Below are 19,505 nucleotides of genomic sequence, written 5' to 3'. Positions count from 1 at the left end.
GATCTAATTAAACAAAAGAGCTTCTGCACAGCAAGCGAAACAATGAACACGCAACCTACAGAATGGGAGAACATTTTTGCAATCTACCCATCTAACAAAGGTCTAATATCCAGAATTTACAAGGAACTTAAACAAATTTACAAGGAAAAAAAAAAACCATCAAAAAGTGGGCAAAGGGTATGAACAGACATTTTTCAAGAGAAGACATTTATGCGGCCAAACAAACATATGAAAACAAAACCTCAACATTGCTGATCATTAGAGAAATGCAAATCAAAACCACAATGAGATACCATCTCATACCAGTCAAGAAACAATAGATGCTGATGAGACTGTGGGGGAATAGGAATGCTTTTACACTTTTGGTGGGAATGTAAATTAGGTCAGCCATTGTGGAAGACAGTACGGTGACTCCTCAAGGATCTAGAACCAGAATTATCATTTGACTCAGCAATCCCATTACTGGGTATGTACCCAAAAAATATAAATCATTCTACTATAAAGACACATGCACATGTATGTTTATTGCTATTGCAGCACTATTTATAATAGCAAAGTCATGAAATCAACCCAAATGCCCATCAATGATAAACTGGGTGAAAAAAATGTGGTACATATACACCATGGAATACTATGCAGCCATAAAAAGGAATGAGATTATGTCCTTTGCAAGGACATGGATGAAGCTGGAAGCCATTATCCTAAGCAAACTAACACAGGAACAGAAAAACCAAACACCGCATGTTCTCACTCATAAGTGGGAGTTGAACAATGAGAACACATAACACATGGACACAGGGAGGGAAACAACACACACCCAGGGTCTGTTGGACGGTGGGGGACAAGGGGAGGGAACTTAGAGGACAGGTCAATAGGTGCAGCAAACCACCACGGCACACATATAACTATGTAACAAACCTGCACATTCTGCATGTGTATCCTGGAACTTTAAAAAAAGAAAAGATTCATCATTAATGATAATGGATATAAATCCATATTTCAAAACATTTCTTTGATCAATACAGTATTTCTACAGGCTCCACAACTTTTCGAGAAAGAGCCCACCATCTCTTCCCTCCACCGTCGTATGGTCTTTCTCCTCTCAGTAAAAGACATGATCAATTGCCCAGTCCTCCAAACTAGACACCTGAGAGTCTTCACAAATGCCCATACTCTTTTATTCCCTAAATCTAGCCATTCATCATGTTCAGTTGCTTCCTTGTCATCCACCCTTTTTAGTTATCTTTACCTTTTAAATACCACACGTATCAGTCACAGTTTCTTTATCCTACTATGACTGCCCTAATTTCAGTTGGCATTTCTTCCTCGGACTAAAACAACCCTGGTTAAAATGCCAGCCCCACTGTTACTGCAATGTGACTTTGTACAAGTTATTTAATCTGCTTAACCTCGGTTTACCCATCTGTAAAATGGGATAACAATAGACTTTTCAGAGTTGTTGTGGTAATCCAATGAACAACGCAGGTAATGTTTCTGTACAGTGCTAGCACATAGCAATTAATTTATGTACCCTATTCTTACATGTAGCCTTCCTATTGCCAGACTCGGGCCTCACCTCCCATCTCACTGCAGTATCAATCCATTCGCCATAGTTTACGTAAAAGTGACTTCTCTAAAACACAGATTTGACCAAGTTATTCTCATGCTTAAAACATAGATTTTTCCATGCCTTTTCATCAGCTACAAGACCAATCCAGACGTTTTGTAGGACAGAAAAGGTTTTGAATGGATATCCTGTATTTCTGTGTCCAATCCTGTTGCCACTCCTTAATGTGCCCTTTATTCCACAGAAACATTTACACCACTACACATAAACCACATTCCCTCCCTCTTTTAAGCCTTTGTATTTGCTATTTCTACGTACAGAATACCTTTCCCTGTCCACTGTCACCATTCTTCCAACTCTCGTGTTGCATACAGCTTGCCCTCCTATGGTCAATTCACATGATGATTCTGATGTGAATTCTTGCCTAGTGTCCTGTATCTAAGGATGGAGTTCATCATTCTCATAATTTGTCCTCCTGAGTCCCTCTCCCTATTCCTTGGTCATAACACCCTGCATGCTGTACTGTAATCATCTCCTGTACCACAGCCCACAGCACCCTGTACTGTAACTACCTTAGAAGGTATTTGCCCCAGTAGACTGTGTGCTGCCTGAAGGAAGGGTCAATGCCTCACCCCAGCCTCCAGATCCAGCACAGTAACATTATGCTTAACAAGGGCTCAAAGAAGCCTTGGAGTGCGTCCCAGGTAACTAGGTTTTCAGTGGCTTCTATGCTCATTGGTCCATGTGGGTTGTCTCCAGGAAACTGGCCAACATCCTAAAGTCAAACATTTTTATAGGAAGCCTTTGGCTTTACATATTGAAGGCTTTTAGAATTAGCAATGCACTAGCAGAAGGAAAATCTCAAGTTTTTATCTAAGCACAACTACATGATTAGAAAACCAGTTGCATAGTTGAAAGATCATGGACACAATGGACAACCTGCACCTGACTCTCAATTCTGCTAACTTTTAGCTGTTTTATTTTAAGCAAGTTACCTAACTTTTCTGGGTGTCAGTTTCCCCTTCTATAAATTAGAGACGACAACAAACCACTTAGAGTTGTTTTGAAGATTCAAGGAGAAAACGTGTGTTAAATATTTAGTGCATAGTATCAATTTAATATGTGATTAGTATTGCAGTTATTCTCATTCTTATCCTCAGAATTCAACAAACATACCACTTCAAACCCATTAGGATGACTATTTTAAAAAAAGAAAAAGAACATAACAAGTGTTGGTGAGGATGTGGAGAAATTGGAATGTTCAGGGAATGTAAAATGGTGCAGCCACTGTGGAAAACAGTGTAGTGACTCCTTCAAATAAATTCACATAGAATTACCACATGATCCAGCAATTCCACTTCTAGGTATATACCCAGGAGAATTAAGGCCGGGCTTGGTGGCTCATGCGTATAATCCCAGCACTTTGGGAGGCCGAGGTGGGTGAATCATTTGAGGTCAGGAATTCAAGACCACCCTGGCCAACATGGTAAAACCCTCTTTCTACTTAAAATACTAAAATTAGCCAGGCAGTGGTGGTGGTCATTTGTAATCCCAGCTACTCAGGAGGCTGAGGTAGGAGAATCGCTTGAGCCTGGGAGGCGAAGGTTTTGCTAAGCCAAGACTGTACCACTGCATTCCAGCCTGAGAGACAGAGTGAGACTCCGTCTCAGAAAAAACAAAAACAAAACAAAAAAAGAATTGAAAGCAAGCACCCAAACAGATATTTGTATACCAATATTCATAACAGCATTATTCACAATAGCCGAAAGGTAGAAACTATCCACGTCAACCAACAAACAAGTAAATAGAGAAATGAAATGTGTACACATACAATGGAATATTATGCTGCCTTTTGAAGGAAGGAAATTCTAGTATGTGCTGAACGTGGATGAACCTTGATGACATTATGCTATGAAATAAACCAGGAGCAAAAGGACAAATAATGTCGCATGATTCCACTTACATGAGGTATCTGCAGTCTTCAAATTCATAGAGATAGAAAACAGAGTGGTGATTATCTGAGGGGAGAGGAGAATGGGGAGTTATTGTTTAATGAGTACAGAGTTTCAGTTTGGGAAGATGAGAAGGTCCTGTGGATGAACAGTGGTAATGGTTGCATAGCAGCAATGTGAATGTACTTAATTCTACTGGACTGTACACTTAAAAATGATCAAAATGTTAAGTTTTATGTTAAGCATACTCTACCACAATAAAAACACTCAATGAACAAGGCTTAATCAGATCTGCCAGAATAATTAAACAGCTATAGTAAAGCCAACTGCATAGTAAAAGTCATAGAGGGCTTTTGGAAGGTTAAAGTGAAGAATCCATGTTCCTTCAACTCTAATCTGATTCCTTTATCTCAGAATGATGTTGAGATCCTGCAAATCTTTATTTTCCATAGAAGCAAGTGTGCGCGCACACACACACAGTCTCTGGGGCCCATAGAGACACAACCTGGAAACAGGGCTTGCCAGGATTAGAGAGCCAGGCCAGCCCATGTATCATTCACCCAGAAGACAGCCCTCCATGGAGAAAAAGAACCTCATAGTCTCCTAACAAAGAGGATAATAAATTCCGATTAGCCAAGGAAGCTCTGAGTCTAAATACCAGCAAAGCTCAGCCCCTGCAAGTGGGGACGAATTATCTGAAAGGTCATCCTAGAGACACTGAACAAAGGGCCTCGAGCAGCTGGGTTTCTTAATTTGAGGAAACACTGAAGCCTTTAAAGAAGCCAGAGGCAGAACTGGAGAGATGGGGAAGTGGAGCGGCCTTCTGAGCACAGGGAGGATTTAATAGGAAGGGAAACACAAGCCCCGCAGGAAGCTCTGGGACCTGGCAGCCATGGCTCTCTCTGCCAGGCTTATGGCCTCTGGAAAGAGCCGCCATCTCCTGTGCTGGGCCAGCGTGGCCTTTTTTGGCACTGTAATAAAATAGGATGGCTCTGATCTCAGTGATTAAAGCTTTAAAACCACAAGCCTCTGGGAGGGAGTAGGCTCAGAGTAACAACCCATACACCCCTGTTCGCTCTTCTCCGGGCTGTGGTCTGCTGACAGAGCCCAGTCTGTCTCCAGAAAATTCCAGGGGCCTCTCAGGAGTCTAAGGCCAAGCCTCGACCAGTGGCCTCTTGCCTGGGTCCTGTTGTCACAACCCCAGCGGTTGAAAGATGGAAAGCTCCGTGGGAGGGCCAGGTGGCAGGCAGGAAGCAGCCTGCTGGCCTGGAGCCATCCCCAGCTTCCAATAACCCCTCTGTCTAGAAAACCAAGGGAAGGAGAATGAAAGGGTCATCTTACTTAGGTAAAAACCTGAGCAGTTGGCCTCATCCTGGACAGAGGGCACTCCGAGGGTAGACCTGAGTCAAATTCCTGAGTCTCTCAGGGAGCAAGGGGCTAGCTAGCACTGGTATGTTTCGAGCCAAAGACCATGCTAACGAGAGAAAGAAAAGAATATATATGGTGAACAAAGTGCTGAGTGAGGTTTTCCTACTGACTTTAATCCTCACAACAACTTTGAGTGGAAGATATTGTTGTTCCCATTTTAGACAAAAGGGAATGGGGTACAGCCAAAATTTGAACCTGTATCTAGATGACTCTAAAGTCGTCTCCTCTATACCACACTACCCCTAAATTAAGCCTTTCCCAAATAATAGTTTCCTATGCCTTGAAAATAGTCTCTAATTCATATATTTGAGACTCAGAAAAGTTCAGTAGCTTGCCAAATATACTGTCAGTGAGTTACAGAACTGAGACTGGAATTCATTTCCAACTGATTCCAAAGCTGATGTTCGTTCTTCCATGCTTCATGTATCTTTAGTTAAAATAAAATAATCCTGTGGCTTTTTGCCAATCAGCAAACATTTTGCTCCTTCAGTCTTGAAGCCTTAGCCCTTTAAAGAGTAACTCAGTAATTATGCTGCCCCAATGCCCCAGAAGTCACAATTTACTGCAGAATGAGGTGATATGAAACAAAACAGACACATCTCCAGGCCAAATAAAGGCTATCTGGACTGCACAGACGTGATGACTTTTATTGAGATCTGAGGCCCATTTATGTACAAAAAGCAGTGAAAGGAAGTGGCAGTATATATATGCATTTGGCACATGTTTAGTTCCTGCTCTGGCAAACGATTCTAGTTGTTTGGTTTTGGTGAGAAAAGACCCAGTGGGCTTGAGCAATAAAAATGACCAATCATTTTGTGGAGAGAAATTAGATGTCATTAGCCAAAGTAATAAAAGCAACTGTCTCTTCCAAGATTCATGTATTCCAGCAAATGTAGGTATCTCTCTTCTCTTCAGACTTAAATTCTGAAAGTATATTAATTTGCATAGGAAATATATACTTTATAATTAGGTACCTCTCTTAGTCTCTTGGGGGAAATGTTCCCAATGGCAGGAACATGCAAATTGAATGAAATGGAAATTATCTAGGATATTGCTTATCACCTTATAATTTCAATCAAAATGGCAAAGCCCACTTTAAGGATTACTCATGCCTAAAGGAAAGGGAATAGTTAAACCACAAAGGCTTGAAGGAGACCTCTTATATTTTTAAAGAACAATCCTAGAGCCACTCAGCTCCTGTGAGCACTATCCTTGCAATAGAGACTTTCATGTTAAAGGAAGCACAAAGGATGGGAAGTCTTTAGCAATGGGAGAAAGTCTTCCATGCAATACTTGTGGTTCCAGTAATATGCACAGTAGATATTCTGAAAAAACTCCTTCCACATATAAATGCTAGATAAAATATGACAAACATCCTTTTAGATGCATGGCTGAGCTCACAAGAAAGGGAAATCCCCTGAGGTCAGAGGTCAGAAATGAAGAAGAAACTCAAAAGCAAAGTTGTAAGCATGTGTGCTTATGCTGTCACTTCCCTGAGGTGACAGAGGGCAGGCACAGTCACTCATGGGAGTCTAGGAGTTTGGGTTTTAATGCCCATGTTGTGAAAGGAAATGAAGTCTTTTGCTTATGAAATGTGAGGAGAGTCAGAACTTACACACTTGCGTAAAACCAGGACCCATGAAGAATGACACATACAATAAAAGGATACACTAGAAATGAGCTGCCTATCCCCAAAGACAGATAAGAAGAAAGTTTATCTCTCTCAGCTAGGTTGTGGTTAGGATAATATATTCTTGAAATCTGTAAACACCAATTTGAATAACATGTATGCCTGGGGCTATAATTTATATTACATAATCCTGGAACCTCCAAGCTAGAATATTACACAAAATGGGTCCTAGGCTTTTAAGATCCCTAGAGAATCTGGAATACTACTCTTATGGACAAACACTTTCAGTCAAAAATGAACATGATTCCTGTGGATAAAGACCCACTCAAGGTAAACTCTCAATCCCAAACTGAAAACAGATTAACAATTGATCTATTGTGAGTGGCTATCAGCAGAAAAAAAAATTACAGAGTTAAGCCCTAAGGAACTCCAATAATTAACCAATTTCACAGAGACTATACAAGTATATTTAAACAGTTGAAAGGCATAAAAAAGAGTTGCAAAAATGAGACGCTGAGAAAAGAAATAAAAAAATTAATTTTGTAGATACTTAAAAAAATTAATTAGAACTCATAGAAATGAAAAATATAGTTACTGAAATAAAAAATTCAATAGACAGTCTACAACTAAATGAAGACCTTTTGTTTACAAAAGACCAACTGACTGATAAATTTCAGGTTACAAATTGAAGCCACCTGACACAGTGGAAAAAGCATGGGACTTGGGGCCAGACAGACTGGACAGAATTTTGTAGAATGTGCACCACATCAAATTATAAACTAGTATCTGGTACTTATGAAGTGCTTTTTGTGTACAAAGCAGTATCATAAACACTTTATATATTATTTGATGTAATTCTAATAATTCTGTGATACAGGAATCAGTATCTTCATTTTAGAGGTAAAAAAGCTTAGAATTAGGAAGGAAAGAGCTTGCCCCACATTCCACTGACAATTGAAATCACTAGGATTCAAACCCAGGTCTCTCTCACCCTCTTAACCACTAAGATTTATTGCCTGTCCCATTAGACTTAAATCCAATTTGAATCAGCTGTGCAGGTTTACATTGCCTGAGAGTAGGAAAAAAATATTTTATTTTCATCCTGAAGACCTAATAGAGCCTTTCAAGAATGTATTTTGTAGCTCTTTTCTTGCTGATAGTAGCAGAGTTTTATCTACAGCTCAAAGTGTAGGCCCAGCTGAATATGGAAGACTTGAAGGGTTAGACAGGCACCTGATGTCAGAAGAGGCGATGGGCCAGTTCTTAAAGTCTGGAAAGCTCAGGCTAATATTAGTGATCAGAGCCTGTCATGGAAGAATCTGAGAAGTCAGTAAAATGGTGAAGGATTGAGGTGACTTTGAAAGTCAAGACTAGCAAAATGTTCAGAATTACTGGTTCAAATGGTTAGAGAGCTTAGTATTATCAAGGTGCAATTCTGAATGAGATCTGGATCAGAAATTAGTTATCATTTTTCTGTTCTCTTATTCTCTCATATTTCCTCCTGAGGCTGTTTGCTTGAGTCCTTAGAGGAAGCCCAGAAAGTAAAGATGACCTTGCCTCTGACTAAGGCAGAAAATCATCAGGCTCTGCTTGATGTGTCCTAGCTCAGGTTATATCTCCAGAAGAGGATAATGCTCTATTAACATCTTGTGCAGGTAACTGTATTACTACAGTTGTTATACAAATACTAGAGCTCATTAGAAGCATTTCTAAGAATACATATTTCATATTTCACAGCTAGTTTCTCAAAAAATCAGCATGGCAAAAACCACTGTTTTTTGAGACATACAAATTTATGTTACATTTGTAACATAAATATAATGCAAATGAACAAAAATAAAAGCTTAAAATGTATATTGGGACTTCTTTGACTTTTGGATAGGCTCTTGAATGGTCGGTGAGGATTGAAATGTTTATAATTATCATGATAACAAGATTTTATTTTTAAAGCCTTTCTCTCAATGAATTCTCACAGTCCTTTGAGTCTACACCATTAGACTTAATTTACAGATGGGAAAACTGAGGCAAGGGCAGTTAATGAAAATTGCCTAAGATAAAATAATTCATTAAGTGACAAACCATACTCTAAATTCAAGGTTTCCCAATTCTAAATCTCATGCACTTTTCAATATGTCTGGTTAGCAACTTGGTAGCTGACTTAAAGAAAGCACATGCAAAAATTATGGGTTAAAGGAATCTAACAAAGTGAAATTTATCAAGGATAAATTTAAGATACTGTCTGAATTTATGCCAAAAGTACTCTCAAATAAGTGAGGAAGAATGTCCCAGCAGCTCATTGAAAAAAGACTCAGGAAGTCTGGTTAGCAGGAAGAACAGCATAAACCATTATATGTGACAGGACCACAAAAACTGGTACTTTAGTGACTTTATGCTACATCAAGAAGACAGACAACTCCTGGAACATCTTGCTCCATTTTAGGGTTTATGCTTTAAGAGGAAGCTATATAAAGTGAAAGATGATCCCCAAAGAGAAAACAAGATGGTAGCGTATCAGAATGTCACCATATAGAGAAATGATGAAAAAACTCAGCATGTTTAGCTTGGAGAATCAATGAAATGAATTCCAGATATTCCCACCCCCAGGCAAATATAGAAACCCTAGGACTTTTAAGAAGAGGGATAATTTACCTGGGATAATATGGTGGTTACAGTACTGGACAGTGGAGTGATACCTGTCTGAGTTTGAATCCTACTTTCACTACTTACCAGCTATACAACCTTGGGCAATTTATCTAATCATTTGGGTAAATTATCTAACCTGTCTCTCAGGGTTCTCATCAATAAAATTAAACTAATAAGAGTACCTTCCTCCTAGGATTATTTTGAGGATTAAATGAGTTCATACAATTCATAAATTTAACACAAGCTATTGCTATAACAGAGCAGAAATCTCATTAAGTACTATTTGTTGATGCTATTATCCTTTCTCCAATTAAGTGGGCCATGCACTGCCCAAGAGAAGAATCTGTCTCATAGGCATAATGGCAGCTAGGAGATGACTCCCCACTTCCTCAGCATTTGAAACTCCCACACTCACCTGAGATGAGTCTTCCATTTCTATGAAGTGCTCTCAATGCCTGAAACATTTGGCCCAAAATCTAAACCCTCCCAAAGAACAGAAATGCCTTTTAAAACACAACCTCCTAGATTTACTATCTTCTACATACTGGCTGTGTGATCTAGAGCAAGTTAATTTGTCTCTCAGAGCCTCTGCTGCCTCCTCATCTGCAAAATACCTTGTTGTAGGAAAGATGACTGAGAAAATGTATGTGGCTGTTCCCAGTATCATGCCTACTATAGGCAAAACGCTCAGGAAATGTTTTTTTCTTTCCATAATTTAAGAAGAAACTGTGACAATGTGATAGTTTTGAAATACATCCATGTAGTTAAACAGGCTATATTAGTATATTTTCATACTGCTATGATGAAATACCCAAGACTGGGTAATTTATAAAGTAAAAGAGTTTTAATGGACTCACAGTCCCACACGGCTGGGGAGGCCTCACAATTATGGCTGAAGGTGAAGGAGGAGCAAAGGCACATGTTACATGACCACAGGCAAGAGAGCGTGTGCAAGGGAACTGCCCTTTATAAACCATCAGTTCTCATGAGATGTATTCACTATCACAAGAACAGCATGGGAAAAAACCATCCCCATGATTCAATTACCTCCCACTGGGCCCCTCCCATGATATGTGGGGATTATGGGCACTACCATTCAAGATGAGATTCGGGTGGGGACACAGCCAAACCATGTTACAGGCACTGAGCCCCATGATGCTATGAACACAGGGATGAATAATGTATGACCCCAACACTGACTTTGCTCATGGTCTGGAGGAAGAGGAAGTAAATAAGCAAGTGCCTAAGAACATGGCAGTAGCTAGTGATCTCAGGCAGGTTGGAATCATGGTTGGGAGTGAAGGGCAGCAACCATACTGCAGGAACTTGAGGAGCAAGCAAAAGTTGGAGTTAGGAGATAGCAAATATAGCACACTCTTAAGAAACTAAAATGGAGAAAGAAGGAAGGAGAAGGAGAGGGAAATCCAGAGTTATCAGAAGCATTTGTGTGTGTGTGTGTGTGTGTGTGTGTGTGTATTTGTCTGGGGCCATATTTATAACCTGAAAAAAAGAACTAGTAAACAGGGAGTAATTAAATATCAGCATGACAAGGGCAGCCATTGTGCAAGTCCAGTTGTCAGAGTTGACTGATAGGTGTATAGATAGCTCCCCTGACATTTACATCGGGGTGGAAAGCCACAGTGGACATTAGGACAAAGGGGCAGTTCCAGAAATTCCTATTCTAGGGATACAGCCAGACTCTCAGCACCTCCATGAGGGATGGATGTTATTCAGAGCCCTGAAGTCTCCCATGAAGACAGTAGGAACCTCCCAAACTCTTCTTCTTTGGGGTAGAGGGTCTGAGTGAAACACTGACAAACCACAGCCAAATTTATTTCTTGCTTTGTTTTTTTGGTGGTGTTGCTTTTCCTTGAGAACTGGCACATTTTGCATTGAGGTTTACACAAAGCATAGCTCCAGTGTCAAATGGAAATCCAGCAGGCTCTTCCCAAGATGTACTGTTCCTTTGTACAGGCTGCCGATTTGGGAGAGGGGGCCCAGGACATAATGCCTATGCCTCTTGGGAAGCATATACAGACAATGGTCTGTGTGTGAAAAGGGGAACAGATTAACCAGGACCGGGGTATCTCCCAATTGCTTTTCTTAAAGAAAGACTCTATTGCCAGGAAGCAAAGCACACACAAAAACAATACCTAAGCTAACAGAGTACTGGCTTTAATATACTCAGAAATAACAGAACACGGGCAGGCTACAACTTTCCAAATCCCCTTGAAAATCCTTTGCCAGAGCAGAGATGGTTTGTCAAATCTATACTCTTTGTTTAATATGTTTGTTCTTTTGTTTGATCAAGGGGGGAAGCCGTCTAACTCATTATATTGGGGGAGCTGCATTCATTCCTTTGTGCTTCTTTTTCTTCTTCTAATCTTTATTAAAATCAAAAGAAGAGCCACTCTAATCCTTCAAATGATAATTTATTTCTCAACCTACAAAGTCAGAGTCTTCGCTATTATTTTAAAAACAAATCAATGCAACAATTTTAATTAAAAATGAAACAGGGTGAACCTAAAAAAATAAATAGGCATTTGTTAGATCAACGAGCAAACTTGTTTACAATTAATGGGCAACAGGGCTCCTGGTGATAAAGAAAGGGTTTTAAAGTACCAGAATGTTTCACTGCAGTTGGTAAATTCTCTGCACTTTCATTTGAGTCTTTAGAGAGAAAAACACATCTAGAAGTCTCCTAATGAAATGTCCTGACCCTGGGAAATTTATGCTTCAAAATGTGCTCTACCCATCCCCCCAACTGCCCCCCACTCCCATCTCTGCCAGCCACTTCCTTAGCTAGAAGACTCAGTGGGTTCTATTTTAGCTGGGGTTATTCATCTCAGATAGGAGAGTACGTTTGGCATTCTCACAAGTAAAAAAAAAAAGGCTCTGTATTAATTAAGGAGACATGCATTGGCCTGCTCGTTGGTGGGTGGGGCTGGTGGAGTGGACTGATGATCTTTAGGAAGGCTCAGCTTTCTCAAGCAGGAGAGAAAACCACACGTATTAGGAAGTGGACGTTCTCCCAAATACCAATGAGAAAAAAAAAAAAGTGATTTCCTTAAAGGAAAGCTAATAGAAAATGAACTTGAATATGTAAATTTATTCAGTGTGTATTTTTTATTGAGAAGCTACTGAGTTCCAGCAATGGCCTTTAGGATTGAATTTCAAGAGATGATCTTTCAATTGGTTTACCATGGTCTAGCAGTCTCCCAGCTCTCTCTCTCTGTGGCAAGCCTGAAAAGAGGAGTCACAGAATCTAAGTTTATGGTTCAGTGGAGGAGGCAAAGCATGTGATGAAGGCTGTGGCAGACATGGATGCTAAGTGCTGTGGGAGGGGATATGGAGGGAGAGAGAACCTCCTTTGGAGTCACCTGTACCTCTGGACTAAGGCAGGGAAAGTTGTAGGGAAGAGGTGCATTTAGATGGGCTCTGAAGAATAAGTAAGACTTAAGCAAGTGGATGAGGATGAAGAAGAGCATTCGTGGCAGACTGATCTGAGCAGGCTCAAGTACTGTTAAGAATGTAAGAATGTAGACGAGTGGAGGGATGAGGGGCAGATGGTTATAATGTTTGTTTGTTTGTTTTTCCCCTCATAAACTCCTATTCCTCCTTCCAGTGTTAACTTAAGCTTTATCTCTGAGAAGCCTTCCCTAAGCTCCCCATCTTGGTTCTGGAGACTCCCTGCACAGTACTGTGTGTCACTTGTTGATTCCCCCACTAAACTGTGCCCCTTAACCTGCTCAGTCTCTCTTCCCTTCGTCCCCAGCACCACAGTGCCTTGAGAAGTGGACTGAGCAGGAGGCCAGGCTCAGATGCTCAGATTTTCAGGGCCAGGGTGGAGTGAGATATAACACCTCTGTTAATGCTAGAGCAAAAAAATGCAACTGAAGAGGGTTTGTGTCTAAACTTCTTATGTGGCCCTGGACACTGTGATTGGTTGCCCAGGTACCGCTTCAGGAATCAAGAATTTGTCACTGCCTGGAAGGATTTCTGTGGGAAGATAGCCCTCAACTGTTGGCCCCTGCAGGGTCTCAGCTGAAGAGATGACCTGACCCAAGTTCACACACTCTTTCAGAGCCATCTGCATCCAGTGACTGATTGTCAGGGTGTTTATATGCTCAAGCTTCTCAAGCTAACATTCGACAGCTCTCAAAAGCCATCATCCCATCTTCACAACTTCCTGTGGGATATTGTGAACTCCTGTGCATCAAGACTACACCACACCTTGACTTCTCTCTCTGCCCAATAGATCCTGCTTTCTTCTCTTCCCTTCCAAGGTCTTAATCCTAAGAGCCCTCCCTAACAGATTTTCTCCATGCTACTGTCTATATCAGGATCTGCTTCTGAGACAATCCAACCTATTATAGCCTCTTGAGGGTCCAGCCTCGGGGAACCCAGGGTTGACCCATCACAGTCACACTTAGGATACCTGGTAGGTTTGTTTTTTGTAAAAGCAGATCATTTTAGAGGAATTGTAAACAATTAATAAGTCTTGTGAACATGACTATGTTAACAAATCATCAGAAAAAGAATTAGCAAATTAAGAAAAATAGCATTCAGGTCTGGCAATTTTGTAAGTGTTCTATTCTGGAGACAATAAAAATTAGTATAGGTCTTCTAAAAAGCAATATGATAACATATCAAGAATTATAAATCATTCCAAACGTGGAATTTATCCTGAAGAGATCATTAAAAAGAATAAAATGAATCTATACAGGATGATGTTCTTTGTAGCATTAACTCGAATGAGAAAAAAAAATGTGAAAAACCCTAGCTATCTAACATTAGGGACAATAATACTATGGAACGATCTGCAGTGATAACCATGAAGACTAAATGAAAAGCACAAAGCACTTATGATATAAGTATAGGGGAAAGAAGCAAACATTTTAAAAGTTCATTATGACTACCTAAAGTCTAAGTGGATTCAGATAAAGTAAATAAAAGGAGATGACACAAAATGAGTTTGAATGATTTGTTTTCTTTTTCCAAATTTTAGTGTCATTACATTCTTCCCTTTAAAAAATTTAACTAACAGATTGTTTGCATGATTTGACATCTAGTCTTCTTGCATGAGCAAAAGGGAGAGTAAATATGAAAGAACAGAAAACCAGACCTCAATATTATGAGCCTAGAACGTGATATGACTTTCCCTGCCTGCAACTTTCTGAAAGAGATCAAGGTCTTGAAGTGGATGGATATAATTTGACAGCTGCTCTTTGAGCCTGACTTCAAGAAAAGAATGAGGTCATAATTCTCAAGGGGTATCCATGGTTTTTTAAAAAAATTTATTTAATTAATTTATTTATTTATTCATTTTTTGAGACAGAGTCTCGCTCTGTCACCAGGCTAGAGTGCAGTGGCATGATCTCAGCTCACTGCAACCTCCGCCTCCCGAGTTCAAGTGATTCTCCTGCCTCAACCTCCTGAGTAGCTGGGACTACAGGCATGCACCACCATGCCCAGCTAATTTTTGTATTTTTACTAGAGACGGAGTTTCACCATGTTGGTCAGGATGGTCTCCGTCTCTTGACATTGTGATCCACCCACCTCGGCCTCCAAGAGTGCTGGGATTACAGGACTGAGCCACCGTGCCCAGCCTCTGTGGTTTAATTAAAAGAACTTCTGGTTTTCAGTCTACTGGGGCCAAAGAAAATTACTCTTCCACATACCATCTCCTGAATGCACATTTAGTCAATCCCCTTTATAGCAGAAAAGACATCTCCAGCCTTCTTAAGAGAACTCCTTCAGGAATCCCTTCATTCCATGATTCTTGGACTCCTGATTCTACCTTGCATCATGGTACCTGGACTGTATGACCTTGTTTCCTGGACTCTCCTTTAGATATGATACCCCAAGTAACAACATGTGTTATCATCACAGCTTCCAGTTATTTGGTATTTCTCTGTGCTGAGCACTGTGCTTAGCTTCTTATCTATATTTTCCCATGTAGTCCTTATAACAACCCTATGACTGACTATTATTATTCCCACTTGGAAGATGAAGACACTGAGGTTCTAGGAAATGAAAAACTCAGTGCAAAATCATAAGACCAGAAGTGTTCAAGAACAAGATTCAAACTAGGTTTCTAACCAACAAAAACTGTCTCAGTCACCATGCCTGGAGATCATGATTCCACAAAAGTCAACATTCTGCTCTTTCCACTGAGGAACATTTCGGGAAATTCCCTTCTGTCATTTGCCTTAAAAACTCCATAATTCTTGGGAGACACAACTGTTGCTTTGCAAAGCAGTTCTATTAAATATGCATTAGACTGCTTAGCTTGTCCTGAAAATGAGTTAGTCACCTTTCTCTTTTTTTCCTCACTCTGCATCTTTTTATACAAGGAACTTGTTGACCCTGCCCTGGTATGTGCAGGAAAGAGAACAAGAGGGCAGGGAAGAGAACAAGCAGAAAAGGGAAAGAAATATGTGGGGATGAATCTAGCTCATGTCCAGAGACTTAAATGGGAATGCCCTGTGGAAATGAACTGTGAAGGCCTGGCCAACAGGGCTGTCTGTCTAGTACCTTCCACCTTCTGTGTCGCTTCACAAAATAATTATCATAGGTTAATCAGGTCAGCAAACTTGCCGGGCACTGACAAGCCGGGCAGTCTCAGGTGTGCTCTCAGTGGGCAACTGTGAGGGCTCTCTGGCTGCTCAGATGAGCAAGTCAGCTGGGAACAACTGATCTGCTGAGAAATCTGATGGCTGCCCCATAAGGGGAACTGGGTCGCTACGATCGCTGGGTGAAGGCTGCTCACCCTTCAAATAGTCTAACCCTCTGTGATCAGGCTGTTTTAATCCCCACATCTCCAGACTCTCACAAATCTGGAACTGGTTTGTAGTCTAAGGTCCTGGCAGGGATAATGTGTTTAATTGGCTTCAAAGCAGAAAACACAAAGTACACGACATGCAGCAAAGTTAGTTTTGTAATTACAGAAAGTCCGATGCCCTTCAGAAAGGTTACATGGGGGTATTTCTCCAAGATGGATTGTTTTTTATTTTGTTTTGGATGGTTTGTTTTTGTTTTTGTTTCATGGTGTTTTTATCTACTGCATAGAATTTGGGGAAAAAACCCCAGGATTTTAAATGTGGACAGGAATTTAAATCTTTGGTGGGCACATAGCAGCTATGGTACCATGGGCATGATACGTAACCTCTGTAAGGTACAATGGGGATAATTATATCCACCTCTTAGGGAGGTCATGAAAATAAGTTGAGATAAAACATATGAAAGCACCCAGCACTGGCATGCTCAGTCCATATTAGTTTCTTATTCTCTTCATTATTTTCATTATCATCATTATCACATTCTCACCTTTTTTCATCATTGGCAGTAGCAGTCGCATCAACCCAGTGTCCTGACTTTCAAGACAACCATGAAAACGCCCCAACTGCTGCTAAATTACCAGCAACAAGGATCTGGTGAGTAAGTTATTTTGGGGAAGTCAGGTCTTGTCAGCGTGCGTCGAGTTTCTTGCAGTCCTGTGTGTCAGTCTTTCTTAAACCCCTCAGATACCCAGAACCTCTCTGTCTACTAAAAAGAACTGAACTATTAATGTCCCTCATAGAAGAAGAAAGGGAAACCGGCTCCTGTAAATGTGGGTCAGGAATCACCAGGGAGGTAATGACTTGGTCTGCTCTGTGTTCTCTGGCCCTCCTTGGTCCTTCCATGAAAGCCCTCTGTCAGGAGCCCTGCGTGGCCATGGAGTGATTGCCCTTTTGTTCTACAAATTCCTGGATATGACTCACAGAACCGTTTAAGCACGTCTCTCTTCATGTTCCTAGGAATTTTCTTGACAAGAGCAGTGCCTATCCTGAGGCAATCGTATTTCTCCTTGACTTCTCTCCAGTATCAGCTTGTTGCTTGACACCACTGCACAGCCAACTGTATAATGTGCGTGAGTCTAGCTGCATTTTCCTCAGACACAAGCCTGGCTGCCCGCTGCTAAGGTGACATCAGGCCAGGCCACAGTGAATCATTTATCCTCCATGCCTTCCTCTCCAGCCCTGAGTAAGGTGGAGTCCTTGAAACTGTCACCATCCAGTGGAAATCAGTGCTGCACTTTCAGGAGGTTAAGCATGAAAAGAGCATAAAAGGTGTTATTACCCCTGTCTCAGTAATTCCCCTTCTGGAAACCTTTTCTAAGGAAATGATGTGAAAGGATTCGGTCATAGTGGCTGGTAGTTACTGAGCACTCACCATGTGCTGACAGTGTTATAATTGCCAGGTATATATTGACTTATTTAATCATCATAACAACTCCAGGAGGAAGCAGTCAGGTTATCCCCATTTTTCAGATGAGGAAACCAAAGAACAGTGAGACAATTGTATCTATATTCATGCTGCTTAAGTGTGTAAGAGCTGAGAGTGAGCCCAGGTGGTCTGATTTCACAGTCCTCACTCTTGATTTCTATACTAGTGTGGCCTCTATGCACAAAGCTTGATATAAATAGAAGAGGAAGAAGAAAAAGAATGAGGAGGGATAGGAGAGAAGGATGAAGGGGAGAGGGAGAACAAAAAGAAGGAGAAGAATAGGACAGGGAGGAAGATTTAGAATAAAAATTACATTTATTGTTTATGATCGTGAAAATCTGGGCTAGGGCCATTTGGGCCGAGTATGCTGGCATTCCAGGTACCCAGGGTATTCTGAAGAAAGAGAGATCTGTGGGTTCTACACACAGCTGCCTTGTCACCCGCTAGGGAGGAGCACAGTACTGACAGTGGGGCTTACGTTTACAAAGTTGGTATGAAAATTAATAGGCATCTACATTCCTAGAGGTCAATAAATAGAGTGAGAGTTGTTTGTTTGCTTGCATATTGGAATGGAGAAAAATATGTCCAGTCCTAATGAACTTTAAAGTACTCTGCTCTTCCCTTCTTCCTAAACGCTTTCATCTGTCCACATTACTATGGGAATTTTTTGATGCCGTCAAATGAGTCACTTATAATGGGAATTTTTAAAATAATTATGTTGCTATGTCAAAAAATTTGGAAATTAAAAGATGTTGTTTTACATTCTTGGCACAAAATGCCCCAGGTTCAATCTTCTCAGAAAAATATGAGGCACATCTATCTCATAACAAAAAGTTTTCAGAATGGTTATCCTAGTGATTCTCTTTCTGAAAATTTAGTATAGTGAACTAATTGAGACGGGGAAAACAATTTTTCACAGGAAGATAATCCAATATCACTTATAATAATAAATATTAGAAATACTTCAAATGTCCGATAGGGAAATAGTTAAGTATCTTAGGGATATCCCCTCCATGGAATAGTATGCAGTCATTGGCAATAATAATTTCAAAGACAAAATGTGGCAAATTGAGAAAATGGTTAAAAGTAAAACACACACACACAAAATTGTATAGATATTATTACCATCAAATGATATACATTTTTGCATATAGACAGAGATATATTTTTTGCAGGTAGACAGAGACTGAAAGGCTATACAGAAATTAAATCCGATTAAAGATGATGGAATTCAAGATAGTTTTGTTTTTATATGCTTGTTTCCACATTAAATATTACAAATTTACAGATCCAATGATAAAAGGACAAAGCATTGTAATGGGTGCAGTGCAAGAGGAAGTCTTGGGACAAGCAAGAAGATAGACAGGAAGCTATTGCCCTAATCCAGGTATGAGATCCTGGTAGTGAAGTTGAACAGTGATAGTAAGGGGAGGATTCTAGAGATAAGCTATAGTCAGTGAGAGTGAGAGGGAATCGCTGATATTCCAAAATTTGTGACTTGAGCCTAACAATAGAGAATAACAGTAGAGGAACAGGACTAGGGAGAATTTAGGAACGTTGTATGTGGAGACATTCTTTAAGCGATATCCAGTTGGAAGTTGGAATACTATTTTGGAGCTCTCAGCAACATGTGACTCTGGTCCCCCAGTGTCTATATGTGCAGAGGATGGTTTTGTATCCGAATAGAGATCTGAGCTCATGGTAATTTTTAATATACAAAATATAGGACTCAGGTCACCATATTACAGGTCAAGACTCATCTTAGTGATTGCCAAACTTAGAGTTCTGTATTTGTTTTCTTTTGCCACATATTACTCCAAAACTTAGAAGCTTAAGCATTTACAATCTCACAATTTCTGTGGGTCAAGAATCCAGGTGGAGCTTAGCTGTTTGTCTCTAACTAAGAATCTCTCAAAAGGGTATAGTCAGGGTGTAAGATAGGGCTGCAGTCATCTCAAGAGTAATCTTGGAGAGGCTCTATTTCCAAGCTTCCTCATGTGGCTGTTGGCAGGCTCAT

At 40.4% G+C, this 19,505-nt stretch overlaps 1 long non-coding RNA gene across 1 annotated transcript in view; it reads left to right on the top strand.

The window, feature by feature from the left end:
- LOC111535403 overlaps window positions 1–19,505 on the top strand; it is a 58,650-nt gene that overhangs the window by 25,701 nt on the left and 13,444 nt on the right. Inside the window, exon 4 of the long non-coding RNA XR_002729433.1 lies at window positions 16,569–16,656. This is a non-coding gene — a long non-coding RNA (uncharacterized LOC111535403). The remainder of the gene's footprint in view (window positions 1–16,568; window positions 16,657–19,505) is intronic.

This window comes from Piliocolobus tephrosceles, chromosome 14 (genome assembly GCF_002776525.5).
Source record: "Piliocolobus tephrosceles isolate RC106 chromosome 14, ASM277652v3, whole genome shotgun sequence".
NCBI lineage: Eukaryota > Metazoa > Chordata > Mammalia > Primates > Cercopithecidae > Piliocolobus > Piliocolobus tephrosceles.
Note: the sequence above shows the minus strand (reverse complement) of the source record. Positions and strands in the feature narration are given on the sequence as shown.